The following is a 15,239-nucleotide window of genomic DNA, read 5'->3' on the forward strand; positions in this document are numbered from 1 at the left end:
GCTGATTCTTCCCACCCTAGCCCCTGGCACATGCTTAAGGGCTGAGTGTTGATTGGCCTCTGTATGGGGCTTTTTTGATCTTCTTATTGGTCTCAGGCAGGATACTTTATTTGCATGGGGGACAGGTTATAGGGAAGTCCCCTGGAGAATCCTTGGAGGTCATGTCTGCTAGGCTGGTTGTTCAAGGTGAGGGAAGGGGCTTTACAATGAGATGGATGGGGAGATGATAAGGATCTGATAATTCTTGCCTTGGCCAGTGGCTTTTCGTTTAATTCCCTGGAAGGGAATTTGAAGCCTAACACAAGGCCCCAGAAGGGACTCTTGTCTAACACTCAGAAATGAATTATCCAAGGAGACTCAAGTGCTGACAAAGTAAAAGACTTTACTGAGAAGGGATGCCCGGGCGAGAGTAGCAGGGTCAGGGAATCCAGGAAACTGGCTCTGCAACGTGGCTCACAATCTCAGGGTCTATGGCAATGGGGTTAGTTTCTGGATTGTCTCTGCCAATCATCTTGCTCAGCCCCTACTTCATCTGGCCCAAGATCCTTCTTGGTGGCATACCCATCTCTCAGCCAAGATGGACTCCAGTGAGGTTGACTGTTTCCTCCCTCCTATTGGCTGCTCCGACATCCTCCCAGTTAGAATTCATGGCAGCATCTTGTTCCTTATCGGGGCTTCCTGTTGTGACACAACTCATGCAAGCAGCTATTACCTTCCATGCCTGGCCAAGGTGGGAAGTTTCAGTCAGTGGTCCCCTAACATTATGGTTTTAAATACCATCTAATCACTGATAACTCTTAATGTATGTCTCCAATCTGACTTTCTATGATGAACTCCAGACACAAATCCAACTGCCCCATCAATCTCTCTTCATGGATATCTTGAAGGGATCTGAAGCATAAATTCCCCAAATGGAGTTTCTGAACTTTTCACACACCGTCTACTCTACTTGAAATCTTACCCATTTCAGTTAATGGGAACTCAACTTTTTAATTGCTAAGGCCAAAGACCTAATGTTCAATACACAGGCAAATATTGGATTTTTTTATTGATGCTTAAATATTAATTAAAGTGGATATTTAGGAATTGGTACTGAGAGTGTAATTTAGCAGGAACCTATGGGGCCTTCCCAGGAAAGACCCCTCCCCTATAGCCTCTGTTGTGATTCCTGTCTGAAGTACCTAGCTAACAGTGTTTGATGCACATTTCCTTGGCTTTTTTTTTTTTTTTTAGGGCAGCACCTGTAGCATATGGAAGTTCCCGGGCTAGGGGTCAAGTCAGATCTACAGATGCTGGCCTAGGCCACGGCCATGGCATCATGGTATCTGAGGCATGTCTGTGACCTGCACCACAGTTCATGACAATGCCAGATCCCTGACCCACTGAGTGAGGCCAGGGATCGAACCCGAGTCCTTGTGAATACTAATCAGGTTGGTTATTGCTGAGCCACAAGGGAAACTCCCCTTAGTTGTTTTACAGATGCTAAAACCACTGCCAAATGGAAGAAGTTAACTACTTGGTGATGAGACCCAGATCTGCTGGTACCTAAGGGTTGCTAATGTTAACTGCCTTACTATCTCACCACCAACGAATCAGAGAACTATGCACAAGTTGATCACATACCCTACGGCCCCCCTCCGTCACTTGACCCTTAAAAATGCTTTGCTACAATCCATGAGAAATAAAATATTTCCTATCATATCAATCAACAAATGATGTTACAGTCATCAGAGAGTGCAGCCACCTCCAAGGGTGAGCCAGTGAACCCTGAGGAAATTCAGGAAAGAAACAAAGAACACCTGCCATCTAGCAGCCATCAGACTGCAGCCACTGCTAAGAAGGTGCACTCTCAGGAAATAGGATGTGAAAACACAGGATATTGGCCCCAGATAGTTGGCATGCATATCAAAGGAATGATTTCAGGGAGCTCAGACCTTGCATCTTCTAGTACATAGAAAAGCTCTAAATTCCTTAACTTGAGATGGCTAGTTTTCTTTTGTTAACAGTAACTTTTGTTCCCACTATCTCTCCTTTGTTGCAAACCCCTTATATATTTTAACTCTCTTTCTCAGGTCAACTTAAGATGCTGCCTCCAAGGCTGAAGTTCTCTTTTTCCCCTAAATAAAACAACTCTCAACCTTTAGGTTGTATTTATATTTTTTAAGTTGACATCCAATGGAGTTCAGGAGTTTGGAGGGTACAAGCCACTCATCTCCTTGCTTGGCTCTACAATAAACCTTTCTCTTCTCCAAACTCTGATGTTTCAGTTTGTTTGGCCTCACTGTGAGTCAGGCACACAAACTTTGGTTCAGTAATAAGAGGCTAGAGAGATGGGAGGGAGGCATTTTACCCTCTATTCATGTTAGTTTTTTTCAGTATATGAATGTATTACCTATAAAAGTCAAAGATAAAATTTCATAAGCTGAAGTAAATATGGCTATATAGCTCATAGGGACAATGACACATAAGATGTTAAAATATTACTTCCATGAACAAAAATAAAGTTGCATATGTCCATCTTCTACAGGGAATTAGAATTTTATTATCTGCTTAATGATCCATACCATAAATACACAATACTTTTAACTTTATTATTTCTTGCAAGTAAACAGTTTATATAGAAGTTCTGAAAAAATCACTATTTATTAATCAATTTCTATGAGTATTTATTGCTTCTTGTGTCACCAATCAATATCATTTATCTGCTAAGTAGCCCATAAAATTTAAATAAGCAATAAAACCTGAGAATTAAGAGCAACTTCAATGTGATTGTATTCCTCCTGTTTTAACACTTGTCTTTAAATTTCAAAACATGACAAATACACTTTATTTTTATTTTTTTATTATTTATATTTCTAACTATAACATCTACTTCAAGTTTATTTTGGTTATAGTTTGAAATATGCACTAGTAAGATCCCCCAGGTAGAGACTGATAAAATGATAAGAATTAAAAATATTTAATTTAAATATTTAATCATATTTTAACTATTTAATAAAATAAATTTTATCAATGACCCATGGTGTAGGGTAGAGGCGTTTAAGAAGAAAAAAAATTAAAAATGATAGTTTCCCTGTAACTTCTATCCAGAACAATCAGTAGTAGGGAAGTGATGGAATTCTGCTCTCAGCTCTGACTCATTAGGAGTTTGGAAGTCACCTCAAGTCATTTCTCCTACAACAAACTGAAAATAAGTCATTCTTGGGCCCAGTAGAGAATTAGGTACACAGAGAAAATCACCCTGAAATCTGGAGAGAAAGGTGACTACAGAGAATCCCAACCAACATCAGCTTACCTAGAGCAGAAGACATTGGAGCCATAAAGCAGCTGGAATATTTATTTTGGCAAAATGCTGGAAACTTAGGCTAGACTAACAAGCATTAGAGTGAGAAACTCCCCCAGGGCCGCCGTCACAGGGAGATCTCACACTTCCATGGATTTTATCTCAGGGGAAGTTATGAAGCTCCCATGAAGAAGCTCAAAGACAAATCCCTCCATGTTTCTGGCAGGAGTAGGGGAAAAGTAACTATTTCAAAATACATCCAGAGCATAACAAGAACTTCTATCCCAGGGACAACTCAACTAGAACCTTATCTGTCTGGGGGAAGAACAGTTAGCCAAATCCAGCACTAGCTTTCCTGTACCCATTAAAGAGAGGGGGAAAAAAGCTAAGGACAAAATGAAGGTCACAGCCCAGGTACACAGGCCACCCTTTGACATAAATCATAGCAATATTTTTTACAATTTGTCTCCAAAGGCAAAGTAAAAAAAGCAATAAACAAATTAGACCTAATTAAACTTAAAAGCTTTGCACAACAAAGGAAACCATTGATAAAACAAAAAGGCAACCTATGAATTGGAGAAAATATTTGCAAATGATATGACCAATAAGGTGTTAATAGCTAAAATATGTGAAAAGCTCTTACAACTCAATATCCAAAAAAAAAACAAATAAAGTAAAATAAAAAATGAATAGAAAACCTGAATAAGTATTTTTCCAAGGGAGGCATTCAGATAGCAAACAAGTGCATGAAAATATGCCTAACAAAGCTAATCATCAGAGAAATGCAAATGCAAACCACCATGAGATATCACTACACACCTGTTAAAATGGATATCTTCAAAAAGACCACAAAGAAATGTTGGCAAGGATATGGAGAAAAGGCAACCCTAATACAAGGATAGAACTCTAAATTGATGCAGTCACTATGGAAAGTAGTATGGAGATTCCTTAAAAACTGAAAAAAAAAAAAAAAAAAAAAAAAAAAGAGAACTACCACATGGCCCAGCAATTCCACTCCTGGGTATATATCTGAAGAAAGTAAAAGCACTAATTTGAAAAGACATATGCATTCCAATGTTCATAGCAGCATTATCTGCAATTGCCAAGGTATGGAAGCAGCCTAAGTGTCCATCAATAGATGAATAGAAAAAGAAGAAAAGGGATACACACACAATAGACTATTACTCAGTATAGAAAATATAGAAATTTTGCCATTGTGGAGAAAGAAGGAGGAAGGGCAAACTAGGAATAAGGGATTAAGAGATACAAACTCTATGAAATAAGCTACAAGGATGTATTGCACAGCACAGTGAATAGAGCAAATATTTTATAATAACTTCAAATGGAGGAGAATATATAAAAAATCTTGAGTCACTATACTCTGCAACTGAAACTTGTAAAATATTTAAGTCAACTATACTTCAATTTAAAAAAGCAACAGAAAGACACAGTAGGTTCTGATCATCACAGAAAGGAGTGGGGAGATGGTGGTTGGTAAAGGAGAGGGATGGCAGAGGGGGATAGAGTGGGTCCTTATGTACAGAGTAAGAAGGACTGTAGAAGAAAGTCCAATATATATGGGGTTTAGTGATGGTCTTATGTCCCACTTAACAAAACAGTCTTGCAAGACAGACGTGGAATGAAACTCCAGCTTTGTATATAGAGGGCAGGCATAACCACCACTGATACTTTGTGAGAATTCTCATATTTTTTCATTTTCTTTTATCTTTAGCATTATGGCTAAAGATAATAACATATAGAGACATACAATGCCTAATAAATGCTTCTGAGATATATACAGGAGATATACTATTGTTTGAAGAATGGAATGAGAAGATTAGGAACAGGGTGAAGAGAAGACATTGATAAACTCCACTGAAGTCCAGCAATGAATATTAAGGCCATGGGTGAAGATGCCCAGCCCCCAGTCCCCAGCTCCCCACCCCCACCCAGATGCTCACACAAGAGATCCTTGCTGAGTAAGGGTTTTAGAAAGTCCACCTGGAAATCAGAGGCAGGATCAATGTTATCATCAGCTGAGACCTAAAAATAAGAGCTTCAAACGCTAATATTTATGAGCACTTAGTAAATCTGAGCCCCTAGGATTATAGAAATTCTTATAAAAATTATCTAATTGAACCTTTAGAACAACTCCAGGAGGTACATTCTTTTATCATCATTTTACAGATGCAGAAATTGAGTCAAAGGAAGTTCTGTAACTTGATCACAAAACCAGTAAAAGATGGAGTGAGGACTTGAAACCAGCAGCATCTGATTTCAGGTCTTAAACTCTTAACTGCTTAAGATACTAGCTCTCAACAGCACAGAAAGGATTAATTTCAAGAATAATAAAAGCAGCTATCTATTCAGCACTTAATATACCTCAGATACAGTATTTCATTTATTCTCAACAAAACCCCACAAGTGAGGTTTTATTTTTCCCATCTGACAAAGAAAGACACTGAAGCTTATAAAAGTTAGGAAGTTTGCTAGAGGACATAAGCTCATAATATAAGAACAGAAGTGGAATCCAGTCTGCCTGATTCCCAAATTCATTTTTACCACACTGCAAAAAATCAAGGGCATGAAAATAAGATGATAAGGGCATTGCTGGTTTTCAAGTTCCCTAATCTATCAAGTATAAAATATTATGAAAACAATGGCTATAAAATAATATGGCCACTTATAGGACCTGCCTTATTACTTTGTAGTCTTCCTTTGCAATTATTCAACATATTTACTGAGCTTCTACTATGTGCTGCACTCAACATCATGCGCATAATCCACCAGATGAATCTTATGAAAACTCCAATTCAAAGACGGGTCCAACTCTTTAGAGAACTTTTCCTTCATGGGGCTATATTTTCATCAGGGTTGTTTTCTCTTCCAACATAGCTTAACTCTGCCTTTGCTCTTAAAGAAACAACATTCATCATTATGATTTGGGCTACACAACAATAGCCGGCCCAATGCAGTTTTGCTTCCCAGGTAAGGAATGAGCATAACACAATACTGCAGAGGAAACAAAAATCCTCTGGCCAAAAAACTCATATCCACCTTGAGTCTTCAGTTTTGAACACAGCAGCTGCTCCGAATTTAACTGAAGCAGAGAATATTATCACAATGAAAACAGAATTAATTAAAATAGTCTGGTGAGACCTAGGCCAAATTTGTTTTATAAATTAAAATGAAGAGAACATGACACTACCTTGTTTATAAGATGGAGGTAATTTCCTGGGGTTATTTTTATACCATGAGCAGAACTTCTCCGTAGTTGTCAGGACCTCCGCAGATAAGAACTCACTGTTAGAACATAATTATTACAAGCAGCACAATCTGTGAGCAAGAGAATTTAGTTTGATAAAGGTATTAAAATAATAAAATGTATGTTTCGCTGATATTAAAACATTACTGCTTGACTTTAAAAGACTTGAAAAACTCAGAAAATATAAAGTGTGAGTCACCTGTAAACCTAGCTCTCAAAGAAAACTTCTCAGCATTTTAGTCTTTTTAAAACAAATATGGGAGTTCCCATCATGGCTCAGTGGAAATGAATCCGCCTAGGAACTAAGAGGTTGTGGGTTCGATCCCTGGCCTCACTCAGTGGGTTAAGGATCTGGCGTTGCTGTGTCTGTGGTGTAGGCCGTCAGCTGCAGCTCTAATTAGACCCCTAGCCTGGGAACCTCCATATGCTGCAGGTGCGGCCCTAAAATGACAAAAAAATAAAAAATAAAAATAAAACAGGTATAATTTTACGGAGTTGAGATCTAACCTAAAACAGTGTTTTAACTTAGTATCCAGTTAGGAGCATTTCAGCAATTTTCACAGCCACCATCATTTACTTGTATTGGCTAAAGGATATCCTGTTATTTTTTTCCAGTTCCCCTATGGTGAATCATTCAAATAAATTTAACTCGAATGTATTTATCTAGAAATATTTTGGCATTAGATACCTTACTTCTATCATTTATAATAAGTGATGTAATTATTTTCCTTTCCTGAATATTAATTAGTAATGTCAACTAATTGGTGAACTGTATCCTCCACAGGTGAAGCAGTCACTGTTCTCATGAAAACTATCCTTGTGTCTGTTTAATATGAAAGGTCAATCACCATGTTTATCATTAGATGGTCTCCCCTGGTCAGACCTATGCATGTGCAAAATATGTGCACTATATATGTATGTGTATATATTTGTATCTTTAGGGAAAAATCATATTTATAATCTCTTATTTTTTTTAATGACATTTAGGTCTGTGAGATTGATTCACACTCTGAGCTTCTTGTGGAAGAGCCCATTAGAAACAGGGGAAATAAAACCATTTCTTCTTGCTTGTAGTGTACATACTGTGATTCCTCCAAAAAAAAAAAAAAACCCAAAAAGTATAATTTTAATAAAATCCTTACTTAGCCATTGGGAAAACTGGACTAAACCCCTAAAAAATACCTCTAAAGCTTACCTATCATACCCTTATTTTATGCCTGTTTTAGTTCAGATTCTGCAGTATCTTGAAATGAAAAATAATTCATGATGATGTAGCTTGAAATTATGAGAAGCAAAATAAGTACAATAGGTAAAGCATGAAAGAAAATTAGTACAGTATTAATGTAGCTAATTTCATACATGCTGATATTATTATTATTATAAGGGTAACTCATTTATTATTTGATAAATTAAGCATATTCACATTGATTTGAAAGTATGCATCCTTAGGGGAGAGGCTTAACTTTGCCTATCTATCAGTTCTGTTGGAAATATACCAATTGGAGTTTACTTGAAGACTAATGAGCCCAGAAGTGAGTGGGAAGACTGAATGTTCCATGTCAACCACAGAAGACTATATTTTTCTTTTCAGTGCAATGAGCCTTATGTGACAAGTTCTTATCCTTTCAAAGTTCTCTATGGCATAATTCTGCCAGTTATAAACATGTTCTTTTTTTAAATACCTTTTTCCATGTCAAGGAAAGTAAAGTACTAACAAAATATCACAACTATTGAGAGAGTCATGATGTAAACTGAGCTTCCCTTCAAATTTCTTTCTGCTTCTTTCTGGGTGAAAATCCAGGTTAAAATTCTATACTGCACTCCTGTATTCCCTGTCACAGTCTCTTTTACATTTAAAAAAAGAAAAAAAAAAGAATTTTATCCCTAATCCTTGCATATTTTCTTCTTTGGGAACATCTTTGACTCTTATCCCTTCCATGAAAGTGCTAGTGATGCCAAGAGTAGATCCTCTGATTAAAAGGTAACTATTTGTGAGGGATTAGTTCAGTTTTTTTTGTAATGTATTCAGATGATTTTAAGCCATTTTCTACACCTTGTAACTTTGACATGATATTTTGAGTTTAATATTTTGAAAAGTGGAACTTTAAGTCAATTAAATGATATGCTAGTAGACTAAGCAGAGCATTTATAATGGAAAAGAGAGAGAATAATTCACTGTATATTTCTTCAAGTATCCTGGGTATGTATTGATGACTGTGATACTTGAAATGCTACCTTGTAAAGAAAATACTCAACAGCGAAAAAGGTGTATCTTATATATAAAATAAATGTTTATAAAATCAATTACCCCAAAGAAAATATGACATACCAAAATGGAATATGCCTATTTCATTGATTTTCCTGAAATGTTTAAGTTCATCCAAAAAATCATTGAAAGTATAAGATTGTCAGTCATTCAGAATGATTTTTTCTTCAATATAGATAATTGATGATATATTTTAAAATTTATTATAGTTGATTTATAATGTTCTGCCAATTTATGCTGTATAGCAAAATGACCCAGTTACACATATCCATTCTTTTTTTCACATTATCCTCCATCATGTTCCATCACAAATGATTGAATATAGTTCCCTGTGCTATACAGAAGAATCTCATTGCTTATACAATTCAAATGCAACACTTTGCATTTACCAATCCCCAACTCCCAGTCCATCCCACTCCTTTCCCCTCCCGATTGGCAACCATAAGTCTATTCTCCATGTCCATGAGTTTGTTACTTTTTTGTAGGTAGGTTCATTTGTGCCATATACTGGATTCCAGATATAAGTGATATCATATGATATTTGCCTTTCTCTTTCTGACTTATTTCACTTAGCATGAGAACCTCTAGTGCAATCTATGTTGCTGCAAATGGCATTATTTTGTAATTTTTTATGGCTGAGTAGTATTCCACATCTTCTTAATCCATTCATCTGTCAATGGACATTTAGGTTGTTGCCATGTCTTGACTGCTGTGAATAGTGCTGCAATGAACATAGAGGTGCACATATCTTTTTGAATTATAATTTTGTCAGGATATATGCCCAGGAGTGGGATTTCTGGATCATATGGTAGTTCTATATTTAGTTTTCTGAGGTACCACCCTACTGTTTTCCATAGTGGTTATACAAATTTATATTCCTGCCAAGAGTGAAGGAGGGTTCTCTTTCTCCATACCCTCTCCAGTATTTGTTATTTGCAGACTTATAGCGATTCTGACTGGTCTGAGGTGGTTCCTCATTGTGGTTTTGATTTGCATTTCTCTGATAATTAGTGATGTTGAGTATTTTTTCATGTGTCTGTTGGCCATTTATATATGTCTTCTTTGGAGAAATGAGAAATGTCTCTTCAGGTCTTCTGCCCATTTTTTCAATTTTATTTATTTATTTATTTATTTGCTTTTGAGTTGTGTGAGTTGTTTGTATATTTTGGAGATTAACTCCTTGTCGGTTACATCATTTGCAAACATTTTCTCTTGTCTCGTAGGTTATTTTTTTGTTTGTTTTATGGTTTCCTTTGCTGTGCAAAAGCTTGTAAGTTTAATTAGATCCCACTGGTTTATTTTTATTTTTTATTTCTTTGCTTTGGGAGACTGACCTAAGAAAACATTTGTATAGTTGATGTCAGAGAACGTTTTGCCTATGTTCTCTTCTAGGAGTTTTATGGTGTCTTGTCTTATGTTTAAGTCCTTAAGCCTTTTTGAGCTTATTAAGTGCATGATGTGAGGGTGTTTTCCAATTTCATTGATTTACAAGCAGCTGTCCAGTTTTCCCAGCACCACTTGCTGAAGAGACTCTCTTTTTCCCATTTTATATTCTTGCCTCCTTTGTCAAAGATTAACTTACCATAGATGTTTAGGTTTGTTTCTGGGTTCTCTATTCTGTTCCATTGGTCTGAATGTCTGTTTTTGTACCAGTACCACATGGTCTTAATTACTGTAGCTTTGTAGTACTGTATGAAGTCTGGGAGAGTTATGCCTCCTACTTGTTGGTTTTTGTTTTGTTTTTTTGGTTTTTTTTAATCAGGATTGTTTTGGCAATTCTGGGTCTTTTATGCCTTTCCATTTCTTTAGATCCTCTTTATTTTCCTTGATTAAAAATGTTTTATAGTTTTCAGCATATAAGTCTTTTACCTCCTTTGTCAGGTTTATTCCCAGGTATTTAATTTTGGGGGGTGAGATTTTGAAAGGTATTATATTTTTATATTTCTTTTCTATTATTTCATTGTTAGTATACAGAAATGCAATCAATTTTTGAATGTTAATCTTGCATCCTGCTACTTTGCTGAATTCATTAATCAATTCAGATAGTTTTTGTGTGGAGTCATTAGGGTTTTCTACACATAGTAACATGTCATCTTCATAGAGTAACAATTTTACCTCCTGTCTTCCAATTTGGATACATTTTATTTCTTTTGTTTGGCTGATTATTATGGCTAGGACTTCCAATACTATGTCAAATCAAATTGTTGAGAGTGGGCATCCCTGTCTTATTTCAGATTTTAGTGGAAGGGCTTTCAGCTTTTCTCTGTAGATATTATATTGGCTGTGGGTTTGTAATAAATTGCTTTTATTATGTTAAGTATGTTATCCCCTTGATAAAGGGTGGGCTGGTGTATGGCCTGCATGTGCACCCTGGAAGATGGAGGCAATGGGCAGGGATAGTTGCCAGTGCCTGGTTGCTGGGCCCTTGACAGTGGTGAGACAGCACTGGCTGCTACTGGTTGCAGGGCCCTGGGTAGTGGCAGTGACCCTCAGGCAGATGTAGGTGGCACCCAGTGTGTTTGGCAGTGGCAGCAGCAGGGCGTGAGCATTCCCATAGGAGTGAGAGCAACAACAGGTGGTGCTTGGTTGCAGTGCCCTCCTCTGCACCAATCCCTGAGTTGACTGGGGCCACAAATGATGCCTGTTCATGGACCCCCGTGGTGGGCCATGTTCACCTCTGGAGTCTGAGGTGGCTATGGTGATTTAGGCCTGCCTCCTGTAGGCCTAGGCCTCATAGGAATGAGGTGCCCTATAGCCTGTAGCCCATGCAAGATGCTGCCCTATTGCTTTTAGCTCTCACATGAGGTGACCTGTTGCCTTAGCCCACACTAAAGATTCCCTGCCACCAAGAGCCTACCATGTGCAGAGAAAGATATTCCTATGGTAGTCCACCCCTTCTCCTCTCCCCCTCTCCTACAATGGTGTCTTGCTTTTTCTGAGGGCCCAGACCTCCTCCCAGTTTCCCTTGGCTGTGATGCTCTGCTCCTCAGCCTGTGGCACACTGCACTCTAGCCCCTCAGGCTATCTCCACACAGCCAACCCTGGTCTTCTCCCTGTAATTGATATCCAGAGCCTGAATCTCAGTGCCCAGCCCCAGACTGAGCATCTCAGGCTGTGGTGTCCAGGAAGGTGGTACTGATGGTCTGTGTGGCTCTCACTCTGCTTTGCCCTCCTCAGTCCAGCTGCTGTGCTTTTCTCTGAGGCTTTGATGTTCTTTCATCTCAGGTGATCTCCCTATTGGTTAGGTGTCTTCCCAGGGTGCAGGTTCCTTTCCTTTCACAGCTCCCTCTCAGGAGTGCTGGTCCCTTCCTGATTCCTTGTTTTTTTCTCTTCTCTTTTCCCTTTTTGTTCTACCCAGTCATGTGGAGGGTTTCTTACCCTTTTTGGAGATTTAAGGTTTTCTGCCAAAGTTCATAGATATTCTGTCCCAATTTTTCTACATGTAGATGGGGTTTTTGGATGTGTTTGTGGGAGGTGAGTACCATATTTTACTCCTCTGCCTTCTTGATCTTGCCTCTGTGGATATATTTAAATAGAAGTACTTGACTAGGGATCTTCCTATTTATATGGTGATTGGAGTAGAGTCAATTGTGTCCTCTCAGCCTGCTCTTGAACTTCACTTTTGTATATGAACATACTGGATCTTAACTATTTAAAGCATAATTTCATCATAGTTAGTAAGAAAACAGTGATTGCAGTGTAAATGGCATTCAAAATTTTTCTTCTATGAAATATTAAAGCACCCAGAGCATGTCTTAATTTTGAAATGCCAGTTAGAAGGAATAGATAGATATAAAGAAAATATGTTTTCATGTCCTTATAAAATATATGTTTAGTTAGAAAATGAAAATATGTAATTATATATATCATAATAAAATATAAATGATGGACATCAACCCAGGGAAAATATTTGAAATTCACATACCAGACAAATAGTTGACATGATTTTTTGACCATCTACTTGACATTTCCCCTTGATAGCTAATAAGTATTTTCAATTTAACATACATCAATCTGTAGCTCTTGATTTGCAAAAAAAAAAAAAAACCTCTCTTCCCTAGATTGTTCCAGTCGCAGTAAATGGTACCTTCATACATACCTGTAACACAAACTCTGCACTGTAAATGTGTAAAACAGCTTCACTGAATGGAATAAGGGGAAAAGATGTTCAACTAAGTAACTTTGGAAGTCAGTGGATATTGTTAAGTCTAAAAGAACACAATGACTTTGGGTGATAAACTTGTTTCCTCAGGAGCAAAAGAAACCCCTATGTGTATAAGCATACTGGAGTTGATCAATTAAATCAAGATTCTCCTGCTGGAGTTGGAGTTTATGGATAAGCAAGGAGAGGTGGCTAGAACTATCCATGGGGTCGTGGATTAGAATTGGAGACATCTCGTGAATTAATATATAGTTCAATACAGATACAGATAGATACATTTAGAAACATTTACAGATTATATGTGTACACATGGGTTGGTAACATCCTTGTTCTGCCACTTGGAAAGCCTGGAAATGATGATAGCTCAGGAGCAGTGAGCATACTAGATCTTGATTTCTAATACCATTCTCCATTTTTCTCATGATTGGATGGTGGTTATGGGTTTGGGGAGGAAACTACAGGGTTGAATTGTCATCCCATTCACATTTTCTCAAGGGTACATGACAAGAATATGCAGTGACTGACAATAAAATTTGATTCAAAACTACAGCATAGAATATAGAAGATAAGACTGGAGAAACTTGTAGTGCCAGAAAGTATGCTTATGCTCAAAAACAAAACCCCAAACTGAACAAAACTAAAATCAAAAACCCAAAATAATGAGAGTAGATCGAAGGGACAAATGAGCCAATTGAAGGAATTCTGAATGGCCAAACTGAAACAAAATTAATAACATATTATTGTCATATAATGCAAAGTTCAAAATAAATTTCTATTAGTCCATACTGATATAAGTAAAATAAATGATTTATTAAAGAACCGAATGGGGGTGATTAGACAAATAGTTTATGGTGGTAATCCACACTTAAGCAGGTAGAGCATTTCCTGCAGCCCTTAAGTATGGCTTATAAGAAGTGACTTTCTCCCAAACAGTACAGCACGGAAGTGGGGTGGGGAGAATTACTTTACAATGAAGAAACCATCAATCACTACCTCATTCAGGTGACTAAAGTTCACATTAGGTGAAGATAGAATGTGATGTGATTGGCATTTCACCTCTGCGGTCTTTCTCCCCAAACCCATAGCCACAGGGTAACTAACCATGTGAAAAAAACATCGGTCCAAACCCACCTGCAGAACATCCTACACAGTTCTGATACATGCTCTTCATATCTGTCAGGGTCATCAGAAACAAGAAAAATCTGAGAAACTGGCACAGCCAGGAGGAACTAAGGAGGCATGACAACTAAATGCAATGACTCAAGGGGATGTAATATCCTGGAAGGGATCCTGGAATAGGTAAATGTCACTAGCTTAAATAGTAAGGAAATCAGCATAAGCTATGACTTTGGTTAATACTAATGTACCCATATTGGTTCACTGTTTGTGACAAATGCAGCACATCAGTTATACTAGTTACATATCAATAAGAATGAGATTTTAAGAATAGGAGAAAGTGATTGTGGGGTATGTGGGAACTCTCTGTACCATCTTTCCAAGTTTTCTGTAAACCTAGAATTAACCTAAAATAAAAATTTTATTTTAATAATACATGTTTAAAAATGTGAAACAAGCCAGATATAAAAGGATATATATAGACCCATTTGTGTGAAAGTCTAGGAAACATTCTAATCTCTGTTGATAGAGAATAAGCATATTAGCAATTGACTGGGACCAAGGATGTAGACTGGGGACTGAATATTTTAATATAAAGGAATATTTTGAGGTGACAAGTACATTTTATATATTATTTTCATAGCACTATGGGTGTATATGTGTGTGTGTGTATGTATGTCTTTGTCAAAACTCATCAAACTCTACAGTTAAAATGTATGCATTTTATTATAAGTAAATTATAAATCTATAAAGTAAAAATTTTTAAAAAGAAAAGAATAATCTCTTTCTAAATATGGGCAGTCCAATCACACTTCTAGGAGAGAATCTATAATTTAAAATTGAGAAAATATGTATTTCTCCACATATCTTAGATTGTAGTAGGAAATAGCTGGTGATTGATCTGCTTCATCTTCCTCTTAAATATGTGTTTATTTTTATGCTTAGAGACTTTTTCTTTTGTGATTTATTTTTTGCTTTGACCTCTTTATTATGTGGCTACTTCTTTGTGGAAAATGACGGTCTCTGAGGGCCTGGAAAAAATAATTCATATAATTTCTGGTGCTATACAAAATTAAGATAGTGGAAAGAGCTGTTAATGTGGATAGAATATATATGTCAAATAATATAAAGAGATTCATACACACCA

At 37.0% G+C, this 15,239-nt stretch overlaps 1 long non-coding RNA gene across 1 annotated transcript in view; it reads left to right on the forward strand.

The window, feature by feature from the left end:
• The window catches only part of LOC106508944 (uncharacterized), a 768,001-nt gene that overhangs the window by 739,156 nt on the left and 13,606 nt on the right, over positions 1-15,239 (forward strand). Inside the window, exon 18 of the long non-coding RNA XR_014807830.1 lies at positions 14,157-14,275. This is a non-coding gene — a long non-coding RNA (uncharacterized LOC106508944). The remainder of the gene's footprint in view (positions 1-14,156; positions 14,276-15,239) is intronic.

This window comes from Sus scrofa, chromosome 1, assembly GCF_054392235.1.
Source record: "Sus scrofa isolate SSC_HxYL_T2T_F1_AM1 chromosome 1, Sscrofa_HxYL_maternal_Yorkshire_Landrace_v2.0, whole genome shotgun sequence".
Classification (NCBI taxonomy): Eukaryota; Metazoa; Chordata; class Mammalia; order Artiodactyla; family Suidae; genus Sus; species Sus scrofa.